The 16031-nt window shown below is 45.8% G+C and overlaps 1 protein-coding gene across 1 annotated transcript in view; it reads right to left on the reverse strand.

Annotated features, from left to right (window-relative positions):
• The window catches only part of LOC126563200 (uncharacterized), a 143380-nt gene extending 131962 nt beyond the window's left edge, over window positions 1-11418 (reverse strand). Inside the window, exon 1 of the mRNA XM_050219825.1 lies at window positions 11409-11418. The gene's annotated coding sequence lies outside the window, so the exon portion shown is untranslated. The remainder of the gene's footprint in view (window positions 1-11408) is intronic.
• Between the last annotated feature and the right edge of the window lie 4613 nt (window positions 11419-16031).

The following is a 16031-nucleotide window of genomic DNA, read 5'->3' on the forward strand; positions in this document are numbered from 1 at the left end:
ACTGGCCCTGGTTGCGACCCAAAACAAAACGGTTAATCCGTTCGGGGGCATATGTGAACCGCAAGAATCTAACGTCCCGCGTAGGAGGACATAATCGGGGAGCTAATGGTTGGTCGGCTCAGCTCACCACACCGTTTTGATGAAGTGACATACGTGCGGGCGCGAGCGCACTCGCAGTGAAGCCAATTTGATTCCGACTGCATACATAACCTTTGGCTTTGGTCGCACGAAGAAGCCAGTGGCTAGCGGACATCCACTGTCCTGCAAGACACCGGCCGGGACAGGACGGGACGGGTTTTCCACAGCCGGTATTTGTGTCAATTATCGCGAGATGATGGTTGATTGTGGTCCATGATTGATTAGTCGCGCCTGTCGCTAATGTGTTCCGCCGTGTACGGTTGGACAGACACTCCGATTCTGGTAGAGATTATCTGGTGCAGGTACGCACGACTTTAAACAGTGCAACTTGTTGCACCGCACGCTTACATTGTGTTAGGTTTGGTACGTTTAATTGACAGAGCGCTTGGGCACCCTGGACACGTTGGACCTGTTGGTGGAAGTGTTTATCTTTTGGAAGATAAAGATGTCGAGATAGGGCAGAAGAGGGACCTGTTTGCTATTAGGAGCTTACAATGCATTATGTCCCTACGGTAGCAAGATAGGCATTTTATGACACGTTTGCTTTTTTATGCTTTTTAATTAACATTTCTTCGGGCGCCTTCTTCTCTTTGAACTTATGTAGAGTAAAGCTGTGGAGTTGAAGTTTGCGAATATCGGATAGTAATGGTAACGATGTGTTAGAGAACTGTGAGTATGACACAACACCACGACGAACATAATCATTCTTCTAAACGCATGGAATGGCACATCATGAATCATGCCGTTTCTTACGTTGCCTCCCAGTACAAATCAATCATCATTGATCAGCAAAGGGTTGAAGCGCGCATGTAGGCGCATAGTGCGCGACCCGACGATGTGCAAATAGTTGGACATTGAATAATGACCAATGCACCGGGACGAGGAATATTGCCCTTCTTGAAGCAGGAACAGCTCGTTGAGTTGTTGTTGATTTAACGAGTTACTGTTGTGTTGTTGCTGTGTGGCTGTTGTGAAAAATCATTCTGATTCACTTTAGCAAAAAGGATAAGATAAGTGGGTTAAAAAGTGTGTTCGCCTCAGCGTCCCGAAGAGAGATCATATGACCCGCACACACCCACTCCGATACAAGGTAATCTCGGTAGTCTAAACTATCCTCCAGCAATCGAAACAAACATTTATCTAATAACATTTATTGGAAAGGAATAACATAAACATCTATTCAACAATCCACTCCAGAACCGCTGCCAAGAGGCTGCTGCAAACCCCCATTACCGTTCGCGCCCTGCGTGCCAGTGTCGGGTGGTACAAAGTTTTGATTTACAACCGCACCAGGCCACCGGCCACCCTTCGCTATACACACCATGCTGCGTAGCGGACATGCGTACACGTACGTGCGCATGTTTCGCAAGCCATGGCGAGCCTTTGTCAGTCTCGGTACCGGGCTTTTTGGTCTGTTTTTGTTGTTGTTGGTGTTATTTTACCTCTTTTCGCACCCCGTCCACGAGTGGCCTCTTGATCACACTCCGTGTGAGCGTCAACAGCTGCACGCGGGTCCACCCTGTGGACAAAACGGATCGGACAACCGGTCTTGAACGTGCCATAAATTCACGCCGCGCTGGACTTCCTCGACGCCTCGACGATCGTCCGGGGTCAGTAGTGGGCCGCCCTTTGGCCACGCACTGGCCATGCCATGCCAAAGGGTCTCGCAGCCATGTGTGGGAACAGTGTGAAGTGGCTCTTATCGCGAAATCGATATCAGTTACAGATTTATGTGATTGTCCGTTTACTACACGGGGAGGGATTTGATGGTGGGATATGTTTCGCAATCGTGCTGATCGCGAGAGTGGTGTGCAAAAGCCTTTAACATCCATTCGCTGTGATCTTTGCTCCAGAAACAACCGAACAGTCTGCTCGTTTTTAACATATCCAGAAGCATCTTTTGCATAAGAATAACATTACACACGACGAGACGTGTCGTTTTCCACAAAAGAACAAGCCATTCTAGAGGTGTTGTAAGTGGTGAGCGTTGCATCGCATTGCATAAGAACTTCGTGTCCATTGAGCTTACTACTTGGTCGCATTTTCTTTTGGTGCTTCTTTCAAACCGACCCAACCGACGGAATAAGATGTTGAGATGTTTACTTTTACCAACGACACGCCAAGGACGGTCGTGACGATCGTTGGAAACGGAGCAAACGAAACCGGAAGGAAGCAATGAATTAACGGCAAAAAGAGGGAATTTTCGGAGCGAAGGGTGTGTACGATCGAGCGACAGGTTTAAGGAAATGGTTACGACAAAATAACCTCCGTTGAAACGTTTTATTTTCTACAACATTGGGAGTGCAGTGAGCGTTACCCGTTCGTGCGTGGATTGCAAAGACATTGTTCTCACGTTCGTGTAATTTATAATCGTAGGCAATCGGGCAAGAAATTTTCTTAATTTATTGAACTAAATGCACAGTTGATCTAGATATTTCTGAAGAATTGGTAAATTTGGAATCAGCTTGTCTTCAGCTAGTATTTATTACAAACCTCAACAGTTATGCTATCTATTCATAAACTCATTATAATTTAAAACTATTTTTGTAAATCATTCCTCAATCCTGTCTATCTCTTGTGGCTCGAACAAGCCTAATCCATTTCAGTCATTCGCCACATTTCCATTTCTGCTCGAACATCTTCCAAAAATGGCAGCATCAACTAATCAGCTGCATATTTTGTTGATGCCTGCAGCATGAGCTTAGCACCCTCGCTAGCCCTCCAACAGTCCATTTGTTTTTTCTTTCCCACCCACTTAATTTGTGGGGTACAAATCGATCGTTTTGCTGCGATCACCATGAATCACTAGTTACCTTCCTTCGGAACCTCGGTGAAGGGTCCGGTTGTTCGCAGGGTTTCCAAGCGACCGGTCCCAGCGGCATCGAATTTGAAACGCCAATTACGATACCCCCTAATCCAGCTCCAGGTTCCAGCTGAGCCACGGTTCGGATGTGTGCGTGCGTGTGCGTTTCTGCGCACGTAACGCATAACTAACATTCCTGAGACGCTCGTCGAACAGAGCTCCAAAAACGATTTTTAACCAGTGCGCCCGGTGTCTTATGCTCGGAGCTGTGAAGAAGGCGGCAACCAGCGCCATTTGTTTGGTGGAGCGAATTTCGTTAGAAAGAAAACGTTGGGACTTCTACGCAACCGAAGGAGTGTAGTGTTCGCTGCAAACCGCTTCGAGGGAGAGAACGTCTCAGGGTGGTCAGATAAGAGTGAGAAAAAATCCATCATCTTTGGAGGTTTGTTTTTTTTTTTGTTTGATTCCCCTAACCTATGCTGTCGGTGGTAGATTGGAACGGATCGTAGTGTTACGATCGCCAAAAGTCCCGCTGTCGATGCGGAGGAGACCCCCCGGTGTCTTCTGTGCCAGATGGAGCACAAAGTCCGGCTGTGCTGGTGGAGTGCTTGGACGAGGATATACGGTTAGCTTCTCGGGGTCGGTTTCAAGATTTCAAGATTTTCGATCGCGTAGTTTAGCTTACGCTTGCAACGCACCGGACAGTGGTGTGTCACAGCGCTACAAGGAGTGGCGCTCGACCTGGGGCTGGGGCTAGACGTCAGCTGTACTTCTTTATTAAATATCGCCCCTCCTTGTCTACGCGTTAGCACCAAAATGGATACGCAAGTCGCGGGGTCTCAACGTTAAGACCTATGGAGGTCTGTGGATCGCATTGCACTTACGCAGAGATTGTCGCTCCCGATTACTGCACACGGCCGGGTACCGGTGCTGCACGGTACTGTGACCATCTGGCGGGATTAGTTATCGAAGGCGAAGCTGGCAGAAAACTCACCCAACAACCTTCCGTCTCCTGGTCCTGCTTGCTTTGCATGGAACTCGTCCTAGAAAGGCTTGGTGAGGTGGACCGAGGGGTTTATGCTCTCTCTTCCCTTCTGGTTCATTGACAAATACAACGTAGCTTGAGATTTGTTAGGAACCAAGCGGCCATACTGGCGGTTGTAACTAGATTGCTGTGGACAGTTTTTATCACCAAGTGTGCGGACACCCTCCTGGGAGTGAAGGAACCTCGTTCAGCGCATGGGAATGTAACCGTTGGTGGGGAAATGCTTACGCTTGTAATCAATAAGACTGTCCTCAATTTGGTTTTCCAATTTATAGAGCTTGTACCCGGTTCCCACCAGTAGCTAGCTAGCATTGCATGAGGTCTTTTGGGAATTCTAGTGCATAACTCATACTTTATTCTTAAACTATCACCTGAAGTGAGTTGAAGCTCACGCTTTAAAAGCCCTTTTATTTCGCACCTGCTTGTCCGGTGATACCCCAGTTCCAAGGATAAATCATTGCAATTCGCACCTCATTATGTCGCAACAGCGATCGTAACGTAACGTCTAACTGCATACGACACAAATCCGCAATACCATCCATCAGGCCTAATTCGAGCCAATCAATAGCAATATATGCCAACCGCGGCCGCCCTCAACCAAGACAGCCATTCGGATTTAAGGCACCAACTTTGAATAATGTACTCAGCACCAACATTGTACCCAACTTCCAACAACCATCCAACCACAGTTTAAAGCTCAAAAACGAACGGTGATCACCGCGCCGAAGTACAGTGTGTCATGAACTGTGGCGCGACCAGTCGCAAGACCCCTAGGTCGTGATCTCTATCCTATGTGTAACGTGCAGTCTACCTACCAAAGACCCGAGCGAACGGTTAGCACAAGATACAGATGCAAATGAAACAAACCTCCTTCGCCAATCCTCCTCCCGGTGGTGGTAGGTCAGCGCATCAATAACCGAACGTCGATGGCGTTGAAACAAGAGCATTAATAATTGTATGAATAATAATGGTTGTTGCATCGATTGGGCACACCGAACATTCTTTGCCGTTTTGTGTTCCCGCTTGAAACATAATCTAAAAACGGCCTCTCTGAACGGTAGGCAAACAGGCGTCGTGTAAATGTTTTGTACCTTGTTGGTTTATTGGAGGAGATAAGCATCAAATTGGTTTGCAACCTGTGTCGTACGAAGGACCTCCCAATGTTTATGTTACGGTGAGATCTTAAAGATAGTGAAAATAGTTTTTCATAAGGACGGCCAGATCTCAATCAGAATCAGTACTACACACATCCAATCTCAGAGAGAGAGAGCGCTCCAATGACGAAAAGGAAAATCCAGTTTACTGACAATAGTTTGAGATTAGAGCTTCCTTTTTTTGGCTAGACAATCATTATATCTGACGATTGTCTTAATCCGTTACAATTGACTACAATTTCAAAGTATTACCCGCGTATCGAAGACTAGAAACGCAATAGCTTTGTTATTGAATTATCCGTTAATTGTTTCACTGCAACCAACGTCACCGCATCCATGTGGTACTTCTGTGAAGCGTTCAACTGAAGCTAACACCATTTCGGTTCGTTTTTGGGGCGGTGGGAACCAGTGGCTGGAAGCAAATTAACTTTAACGCTTCTCCTTAGTCTCAGCTGTCTGTTCTGTGCTTGGCGCGAATGACGCGATGGGTGGCTTCACGGGCAAATGGTTTATTAGAGCATACTCCACGGATTCCTGCTAAGTCGATGGATAAAACGTGTGTGTTCTAGTCGCATATAAAAGCTGCAATAAAGACCGACTAGAGAAGAAACATGTCCCAGTGCGAATGTGGGCATCAGACACGAGCAACGGAACAAACTTTGCAGACAAAACAAATGAACTACCAAAGACGCGAAAGTTTTTGGTCATGTTTTCGGCACCTCTTCTTCATGTTGTTGCGCTTGTGTAGGAAGGGCAGATTGTGCAGATTAGGAGATTTCTAGTCTCCTAACCAATGGATGCAATTTGTTCGGTGTGACTGACTCTGACACGAGTGACTTTGTGAAAGACAGTGAGAAAATAAAAGCTGAAACAAGGATTGTTTATGTAATAGTGTGTTGATATTACTTAGCGGATGTTTTGGTGACAGTTTTCAAAATAGTTTTCTTCCTACCGATATCGCGAGGCTTTAAGGACGATGGCCCAAACATTTTTGATCTTCGTTTGATCGACAAACAAAAATAAATAGGAAAGCGACAAATTACTCCGGGATGCCCTGTGTCAGTCAAAAAATACGTGTGAAGTAGCGTTTGATCGCAAAAGACACTTAGACCACCTCTAGTCACCACCATAATAAAAGGTACGATTAATACCTACTCAATAATTTTTCCACCGACGGTAATGAACGGTAACTTCCGTTGACAATTGTGACAAATTGTTACCACGCGCTTGGTCGTGCGTGTATGGCTGTATGTGTGGATCTGTCTTCCACCGGCCACACGGGTGACACAACACAATAATGCTGGGTGACGGTTTGCCCTTGCCGCCTTTCATCGCATCGGGCCCCCGGGTCGGGTCGGTCGTCCGCCGAGGCAATTATGCACATGCACCCGACGCCCGATCAGCCGACAGCATTCGATTGCACTCGGCTAGACCGCCTGCAGACGGACGCAACAGCATAGCGATACATAGTGCGCGGAGCAGCATAGCGAAGCCAGCCGTCTGCGGGACCGCTAGACACCCAGTGTGTGTGTGTGTGTGCCCGATGAATCTCGGCATGTTGGGGGCGGAGCGATATGCAAAGCGAACCACCATCTCGGTACAGTCCACCACGCGCGTTTCGGGTGGCTGGGTGGGTGGATTTGGTAGGTGCGCGGGTCACGCGTGTACGACATTTGCAAACATACCCACCTACGCGAATAGGGACCGATCCTATCTTTCGTGTACTCGTATCGCGATCTTTTAGCACATGTTTAGTGCGAAACGCCACGCAGGGAGAGCACTCGCGGCGCAGGCTTTGCATTCTTTATTTATGTGTGTTTCTTTTTAACTGCTGCGCTGCTGCGCTGCTGCTGCAGTTCGTGCGTACGCACCCGTCGAAATCGTTTAAATCTTCCAACTGCAGCGAACGGCGTCTGGGTGATGGAGGATTTTGGCATTTTTTTTTTTTTTGTGCGACCGGAGGCAACGCAGGCAGGCGACATTGCGCTTGAACTATTAAAATTTCAATTACTTGGAAAAATTGCATCGCCTGAGTCGAATTGTGCACGTGGGGCAACACTGGGCAGTGCTGGCGGATCAATGCAGCGGAATCGATCTGCATTAGAAGGACGCGCCTCTTTGTGCGCCGCTGGTACGGCGCGATGGGTGACAGGCGTGTGTGAGCGCGCGAGCGCGCTTGCACCGGAGTTGCGGTTGATTATGCAAAGTACGATGACGGTACGTTTGTGGAAGGTTGCGGAGAGTGCGCGTTGCCAAGCAAATGATATTTACTATCGCCTTTTGTGGACGAAAGTAAAAATCGATCGTGGTGTGTTTGGGCTGCAGTGTTGCAGGAGTAGCAGTTGACATAGTCCATTAGCATACGTATTAGAGGAACATGTTTCTTTCAAGCATAAACGGCAGGAGGATAACCTTGCTGGTAGTTGGTTTCTTACATTAATTCAGAAGCATGATACACTTCTCACGTGTTGACAAAGTCTGGCGAAAAGTAGCAGTTTTTGGAATTTTAAACATTATTTGAACACAACTTATACGCAGATCTAAGGAGCTTCAGAGGATCTCAAGAAGTAAAAGCATAAGAAGTAGAGAAGAACAGCAAATAAAAAGAAGAAAATTATTACACAATAAACACATATTAAACATAAAATGATAAAATAACAAATATGAAAATTTTGCTAAGGAGAAGAAAAAGGAGTAGAAAGTTCAATGCATTACTGAGACGAGAAATAAGTTCAGTAGTTACGAAAAACATTAGAATACATAAGGAAAATAAATTAGTATGGAAACACCTTCCACATGCCATGTGAAAGGTGCCAAACGATTTGACATAAACGAAGAGTTTTTTTTAATAGCCCAACGTTTGTACATCGTTAATGGATTTTTAATGCTCTCTCATAAAACTATTACCTTCTCCTAGCATAAATCGGAAGTTGTAACGGTAGCTTACCAGCCGGCTCACTTTTACCAGCCACCGTTGCGCATTGTACTACGATCACGCACCAGTTTCAGTCTGGTTCACCCTGAGCTGTGCTTGCACACATACGGCGACACTTCCCAACCCTTCACGAGTGGGACATCAATCAGAAGGAACGGTGATTGCGATCCGCATTTTCGTTAACGCAATGCAGCGCCGATGACCTCACAACCGTACCCCGAACAAGCTAGAGGGAGCCGACAAAATGCGTACCACATCCTGTTTGGGGCTGGTTCTAGCCCGTTTTTCCTCCGTTCCCCCGTGTGTGCTCTGTTTCCTTTTTCCCCCCCTTTCCCTTTCCCGGGTACGCATGAAAAACGAGCTCGGCCGTCCGGTTGCGATCGTTTTCATTACTGGTCGCCTCCAAACGCACACGATTCGCACCGGTTTGGGTGGTGTGGTAGCAAAACTAGCTCGCGCAGGCTATGATTTAATAATTGCTTCGTCGCGAGCAACATTCACTACCATGTGCGTGCGTGCGTGCGTGCATTCTGCCCACCTGGGTCGGGTTTCAGCTTTAATCTGTTGCCTTTTATCACGACCCCCGGCCGAGGCGAGTTCATTGGTTCATGCACCTCGTTCAAGGGTGAAGTGACAGGGCGCACACAGAAACCGATCGTAGTGGAGCACGATCGCGGGGTGTTGTGGGAGAGGTACGGTGGATACGCACACGAGGATAACTGCTATCGGGTGCACCGCAGAGCGAGTGGCAGATCGAGCTGTGTTTAGATGCTGGTCGACGAACATGGTTGCAGAATGTGAGTGGTGATTGGTACAGTTTTTCCTTTAACTAGAATGTTCGCTAGAAAGGAAATGTTACGAAAAATTGCTGAAATTTTTAAATTATTTTTTCCCAATAGAATGCTCCTTGTGTGACTGAACGGTTGAAGCCTTTATGGATGTGTAGAACAAGTTTAATTTAGGTAAATTTATAGCATCTGCTCTTAGTATATTCAGTAATCCATTGACACATAAAAACATCATAGAACTGCCACACTCCGCTGAACTTATTACTTTCTTAATTGGTATTGGTTTATACGAAATGACTCAAGCTTAGTCAAACTGGTCCAATAAACCTTGTAAACAGATCGCGTTCAGCTCATCTATCTGCAGCACAACTCTGCTGCCGTGAGCCATAAAACCGCGTTCCGCACCTGTTTTACTGATATTTGAGTGCAGAGAGAGAGAGAGACTTCTTTTTTTTGCCAGTTGTAGCTTGTCGTGCGAATTATTATGAAACAATCTGTAACCGGTCATTACAATGCAAGTTCCTGTTGTCGAACGGCACGATCCTTAAATTATAGCACGAAACAGTATCACCGTAAGCAGGGAAAGAAGAGGGAACAGTGTGGGTAACGTTCGGCACGGCTAGCGCACACTCAACCCTCCAAGCAATACCGCGTGTTGACGAGTTCCTCCCTGGTGATAGGTTGATCTGCCGTTGGAAGACATGGACCAGTTGAACCATGTCAAAGGTACCACTCCCTTGGTGCATTTGGACGCCAAAGTCACGAGACCTCACCATCAAGAGGGCGAGGGGGAAGGGGGGGAGAGAGAGGTATATAGAGGTTGTTCGATATCTGATTTGTGCCACGCAAAATGGCTACGAGTGTTTTCATCCCCTAAAGCATTGGCGGGTTCACTTCCATCTCTTCGGCGTCTTAAAGTATGTGAACCTTTCCATACACAAGGGTACAGGTTTGGTCAGATTTATGTAGAATATTGGGTGAGTAGCGTTTATATATGGGTAATAAAGAGTTAGTCTCTGTAAAGTAGTTTTGTGTTTCTCTCTCTCCACTTCATCTTATTTATAAAAATCCCTCTACTTTACAGTGAGTTCTTGATAAACCTGCTGTCTTATGTAACACTTGAGCCAACCGTTTATTGCTTTCTCGATACAAACACAATCAACACCGCAACCGGTGCGCACGTTGATAACGTGGATAAAATTTTATGCTCGTAAGAAAATCCCATCACATACCGGTACATGGAAGCAGTACAAAAGTAAACCAACAGCATATAAAAAGTTTAAAAAAACGAACATAAAATTAACTGTTTCGATCGTTGATCTGCGTCGATGGTTGGTGCAAAAATTGGAAAGAAAAGAAGTAAAGGAGCAAACTAAAGAAGGCAACAAAAAAAAAAAAAAAAAACGGACAACAACACTGCTTTAAAGGAACGCGTTTGTCGTGATGGTGGTGCACCTTGACATCGATTAGCGCGTTCGAGAGTGCGGTTGCTCTTTCGGTTTTGCTGAATGCGTTGTACGCACCTGAGAGTCCAACCTGAGCGGTCGGTTCGTTTCGTGAACGTGTGAGCCGGAGAGCAAAAAGAAAGGAAGGAAGCATCAGCACACCGTTCGAACCGTGCTGCAAATTCGTGCCTGCAGTTACTACGCTGCACACGCATCGTGAGCGTCAATTTTGGGGTAGCATGGGCGACGTAATGGCCGTTCGTCCTCGTGATCAGCTAGAACAGCTAGATTTGGTCGACCGTTTCGTGGCGCGTTTGCTGCTGCTGCTGTACTTCCTTCCCGTAGGGGTTGGCAAGTGTCAGTGCGTGCATGCTGCTGGTAGCCACATGAAAGAAAGAGAAAGAGATTGCAAAGCGAATTCTGCTCATTTTCACGACATCGACAGCCGTGCCGATGCAGCTTGTGCCTGGAGGCGAAGGTGGTAATTATATTATTTAATGCCGATCGCAAGCACTCCCGCTGTCTGTCCGAGGTCCGACGCTTATTTATGGCCAACCGACGGTTCGACCAACCTTGCGGTATTAGTCTGCACGTTCCGCAACAGATCCGCTTAGAATGGAGCTGTTGGTTAGTGCGTTTGAACGTTTGAGTTAGGAGATCAATTGATTGAATTGAAATTGTAATTTATTGGCTGCTCATAAACGGCTCATAAATTAGCTCGGGAGTCGGGCAAGCTGACGAGGTAGCAGGAAGCTAAATTTGAGACAATTTATGAAACCGATGTTTGAAAGGAGTTTATGTGAGCATTCCATCATCATTCGCTTTAATGGTTTTATTAAAGCACAGGAGCTGGTGGTTGCTGAAGATGATGAGAAAGCTCTTCAACCGTTGAGGACAAATCAATGCTACATGTTATTCTAAACAGAGATTAGCGTTGGGATTGTGATATCTTGGCACAATGAGAAGACCAAGTCCTGTCTACAGACCTCATCCATTTTCGTGCGATAATTTTTGATGAGGATAAAATCATTCAGTAGATATCGTATGAATTGGATAAAAATTATCCAACTTTTCATACGCTTACGCTGGAAAAAAGAAACTCTGGAGGATCTCAAGGTGCCAAGTTAAGTATGTAAAAGTCCCGTACGATCGCAATTTCTTAAACCAATTTGAAGCGGACAATCTATCTAAATATATCCACGGTCAAAGTCAGGGATGAATTGGTGGAATGGGCGACTTTTAACAGAAAAAAACGTCAACAAATGAATTTTAGACACTTATGACATAAGTGCAGGCAAAAGGCTGTAAGAAGAAGAGGCAAAGATTAGCATCTGAAAAAGAAACATTTTTTTAATCGAGTTGGACACAGATTTGTCGTGAACGCTTATTTCCTTAGAAGAATTGTTCACCCCAATAGAAATCCGGACTCATGTTCCACCAGGCCACAGCGAGATTGTTGGCAGGATCAGGTGAAGTCAAATCTGCCACAGGTACAACCTGTAATCCCGTTAAAGTAGATCTAAAATTTCCTATGCATTCGATCGTCTCAATTTAGTAGCACGATCAATTAATAATCCACGCAATCTTCACCCTTCAATCGAATATGTTTCGCTTGCCTAAATAAACATCAAAAGCAGCTTAACCTCCCTCAAACCGTGGGTCACACTCGAGATAGGAAAATCCTAATTAAAACATCTTGTACCTTCAGACAAGTATCTCTGTATCGCACGCGTACAATGTAAGGAAACGCATTAATCACACCGCTTACAACGAGGGACAGCAGCGGGGACTTGCACCTTGCACACCGAAAAAGGCACTTACCGACTTTAAAACACGCGGTAATTTATTACAACCCTTAGGAAGGGTTTCGGGTGCGAGGGTAAAAAACACGCTAAACCGTTGCTAGATCGTGTTTAAAGCTCATTAAACAATCACCCACCTACAATGGGACAACAACACTTCACCGTTCGATCAAACATGCAGAAATACATCAAAAACATTGCTCTCACTGGTCTGGGACCCTGCAGGACACAGAGGCTGTGGCTCGTGAGCGGGGTGGAGTGTCCGCGTTGCACTCGATTCCACCTGAAGCGATTTATCTTCGTGGCTCTCGAGTGCAACAATGCACCAACCGTGCAAAACATTCAGACACACACACACACACACACAAAACAAACAGATCATTTGTCAAAGCGCAACATTCGTGTGACTGCAGCCTTTTATTTCGGGTTAGTAGATTTGCCTATCGCGTACTGCCCTCACGCCATAATAACCTTTCGCTTTCGTTACGGTTTGTCTACGCAGCGGCTCAGGTGCAACAAGCTTAAAGGATATGCAGAATCGACAAATCGAGTGCAATGTCTCCTCCAAGATGTAAGGTTTAGATGACGGCGGAAAGCCTGTTTAAGTTACAGTTTAGAAGCGAAATGAAACTGCTCCAATCGTGGTAGATACTGACGCTGCACTTTTCCTTTTCGTCGACTCACCGTGGCGGTCTAGGTTTAACCTCGTTTTTTAAACTAAACGATGCAAAGGTTGGAGCTTAGGGCGCGACCTGTCCCTATGCGCTAGAGACACCCAGATTCATCTGGGCGCGAGCGTGTTATGGTGATGGTGGCTGCTGTTCTGACACTCCACTCCAGATCGCGTGAGATGGCGCGTGTGGAGTGCGGACACACGAACCATGCTTATACGTCTTGGGACGTCCGAAGTATATCGCCCCGTCCCGATCTTAAACCTCGCTTGACCGCTGTTAGTTAGACTCCTCGTTTGTAGACCGCTGGACACCGAACTACGGTGCACGGACCAGTCGAAGTTAGATCGCCAACGGCACCAACGGTACCCTCGTAATAATGACATAACGTATTCAAATTATTAATAACCACCATTTATTATGCGATTCTTTCTCCACCTTTCGCTTAAGGGTTTAGAGATTTTCTTTTAGTTTTATTTCCTTCCACAGAAGAACGGTTGCGTCAAAAGATCTTCCCTTTTTTAGTCCTCAAAATCGATCTACAAAAAAGGAGGTTTTAGGTCTCGAGGGCAACAGTGGACTCTTTCTATAGAGATATTACTGCTGATTAGTAGAAAAAGTACACAGTAATTGCATCCCAATATCTAATTGCCGCAAGTAATATTCAGGGCAACCGCTGGCAGCAATTCAAAAACAGGCACGCTGCGCGCGACTTTATCTCCCAGTCTTAATTACCTCGCTAATGAAAAACAATCCCTCCCTCTCGCGTGGGTGGTACAAAATGATGAATTTATCTTTTAAAAACGCGTGTACTGGTGAGGAAAACATTGTTGTTCACGCCATGTCGATCAAAATGTACCTTGCTGCAAAATCGAACACTTCTTACGGCAGCTTCCCTTCTAAGCAGGCTAACCACCTTGCCGACAGTCCGGACCGTCCGTCCGTTATCTGCGTCAGATTGGGATCCGCTCGTCGTTTGGAACCTGCCGTGCTTTTCCCCGTTGGAAAAGCGCACCACGAGACCAGCAGCAATTTGTGGGTGGACGCCTTCGAGAAGCGAGCAGGGGCACCGTTTACAATTTGTTTTGCACGCCACCAACGATCGTCGAGGGCCTGCCTAGCACAGAACACACAGTGCCTCTGATCGGTAGCAGAAGCAGTAGAGTAGGCAAACACACACACACACACAAACGTGTGCGCAAAACGAGCCTCGTTCTCCGTTTCGATGGAGGATAACGTGGTGTGGTGGCCGTTTTTCCAAACCGCACGGGAGTAACCGCCGTAAGTAATGGACCACCATCAACGAGGTAGAGCTAAACGGGCTGCTGCTCTGACAAAATGTCCCCCTGCTATCTTGACCGTACGATCTGTTAGAGCGAGCGGCGGGCAAATGTGTGTGAAGCCTGCGAACCCGGCCGGCCAGTTACGAGTGGCAGTCGTTGAGTGAAACGAATATATCGATTTAATGAAGCAAATAATAATAATTCAATTATTTTTATTTTAATGCAGCCCCACACACTGTGGCCACCGTTTCAGGGGTTTCGGGGGGATCGGCTGTGGGTACAGGCTATGGTTTGTTTCCATTTTTGTGCCAACACAGACATCTGGTTTGTCATGATGATGGGAACGGGTTAAATGTAAATTTGTATCGATATGACATTCGTATGTTTATGCGAAATGGAAAGCGGATTTTTGGCGTGGGCTGTGTGTTAGACTGATGCAGTGTAGTGTTTGAGTGATAGTTGGATGAATGATAGACGGATTCTTTTTGTTTAAGAGAACAATTAACGGCAAGCTGGTATTTTTTCTTCGTTCTATTGATGCTCAATCCAATCCTAACGGGCTGGTACTCCGAGCAAATCGCCTCAGAAGGTCTTCCGAATAGAGAATGGATATCGATTATATGGGTTAAACGACTAACTAACTAACGACTTAACTTGAATTCACTCAATTCTTAAAAACCTAGTCTAAATGGATCTTAATTCTTCTAAGTTCTAATGGAATAATTTTCTCGTCGGTCAAGTGTGAAAAAAGTGGAAGAAAATAGCCAACGAATTATATATCAAAACATAACATTTTTCCGTTCCATTTTATCATAAATCTTGTAAACAGTGTAAACAAAAGCTGAAATACATCCATAAAACCATCTGATGCTCCAACCGATCATCTTGCATCCATGCATCCATACCATTCATCTGACAAAAAGCATTCTTTGAAACTTTCACCCTTCCACACAAAACACCAAAAAAATTCTAATGCTATGCCGTTTGCTGGCTTTCATAGCGGTCTCCTCGCATTCGGTGTTAAGTTCAAAGTTGCGTAATTAAAATGCCGGCCCCCGTGGTTCAATTCCCGGCCCGGAGAGCAAGTGCACCTGTCCGAAAAACGCAACATAATTGTGCACGAAACAGCAACCGAGAAGGCTGTTTTCAATTACTGTACAAATTAGCCGGCTTAATGTAGTGTACCGCTCGGTTCTGGAAGCCGGCTTGTGAGCTGGGCCTCTCAATATGTCCGAAGAATGATGATGTCGGGCCCGGTTAAAAGCTACGGATTAGATTTTTAATCTTAACCAGCGAAAAAAAAAACACCCTTTTGCAGAAAGCTGGTGCAGCAGCATAAAAGGCTAAAAGGTGTGGAAAAGTGTTTCATTTACTTGTGCGTAAAAGGAAAAAGGTTCGAATGAGAACTTTGCTCCAACAAACGGAAAAAACTCATAATCGAAAGATGGGAAGGAAATCGTTCTAAAGCAAACATTATTTGCAATAGAAATGGATTTTTTTTACTGGTGCCTACCAGTAAAAACGTGCCCTGTCGAACCGGTAATCTGTTTACCTTTTGCGCACAGTAATATTTGTTAGAAGTCCTCGACATAATTGAATTTTACAACACACTGGAAACGAGCGGTGGATTAGCGGAAAGAAATCGAGTGCAACCAAATGGGCTGGGTGTTACAGGTTGCTAAAATGTGTGTTTTATTTTTCCCCTTTTTTCCCCTACTGAGAAGAGTTGAGTCTAGTGTTGAGGTCCCTGAGCTGGTTGGCTGGCTGCACCTCGCGCGCTGAGTGATAAATGTATATTTTACGATGCCATAAATTGCCGTGCAGATTATGCACGCTTTCCTTTGCCGACTGGAGCCACATTTCACACGATCGGTTCTGCTAGCTTTGGAGCGGTTGAATAATCGGGTCAAATTCGTCGTCCCCGGCCCGCAGGTGTTGAAACTAATCATTCAGGTTAACGGTGCAGC

This window comes from Anopheles maculipalpis, chromosome 3RL (genome assembly GCF_943734695.1).
Source record: "Anopheles maculipalpis chromosome 3RL, idAnoMacuDA_375_x, whole genome shotgun sequence".
Lineage (NCBI taxonomy): Eukaryota > Metazoa > Arthropoda > Insecta > Diptera > Culicidae > Anopheles > Anopheles maculipalpis.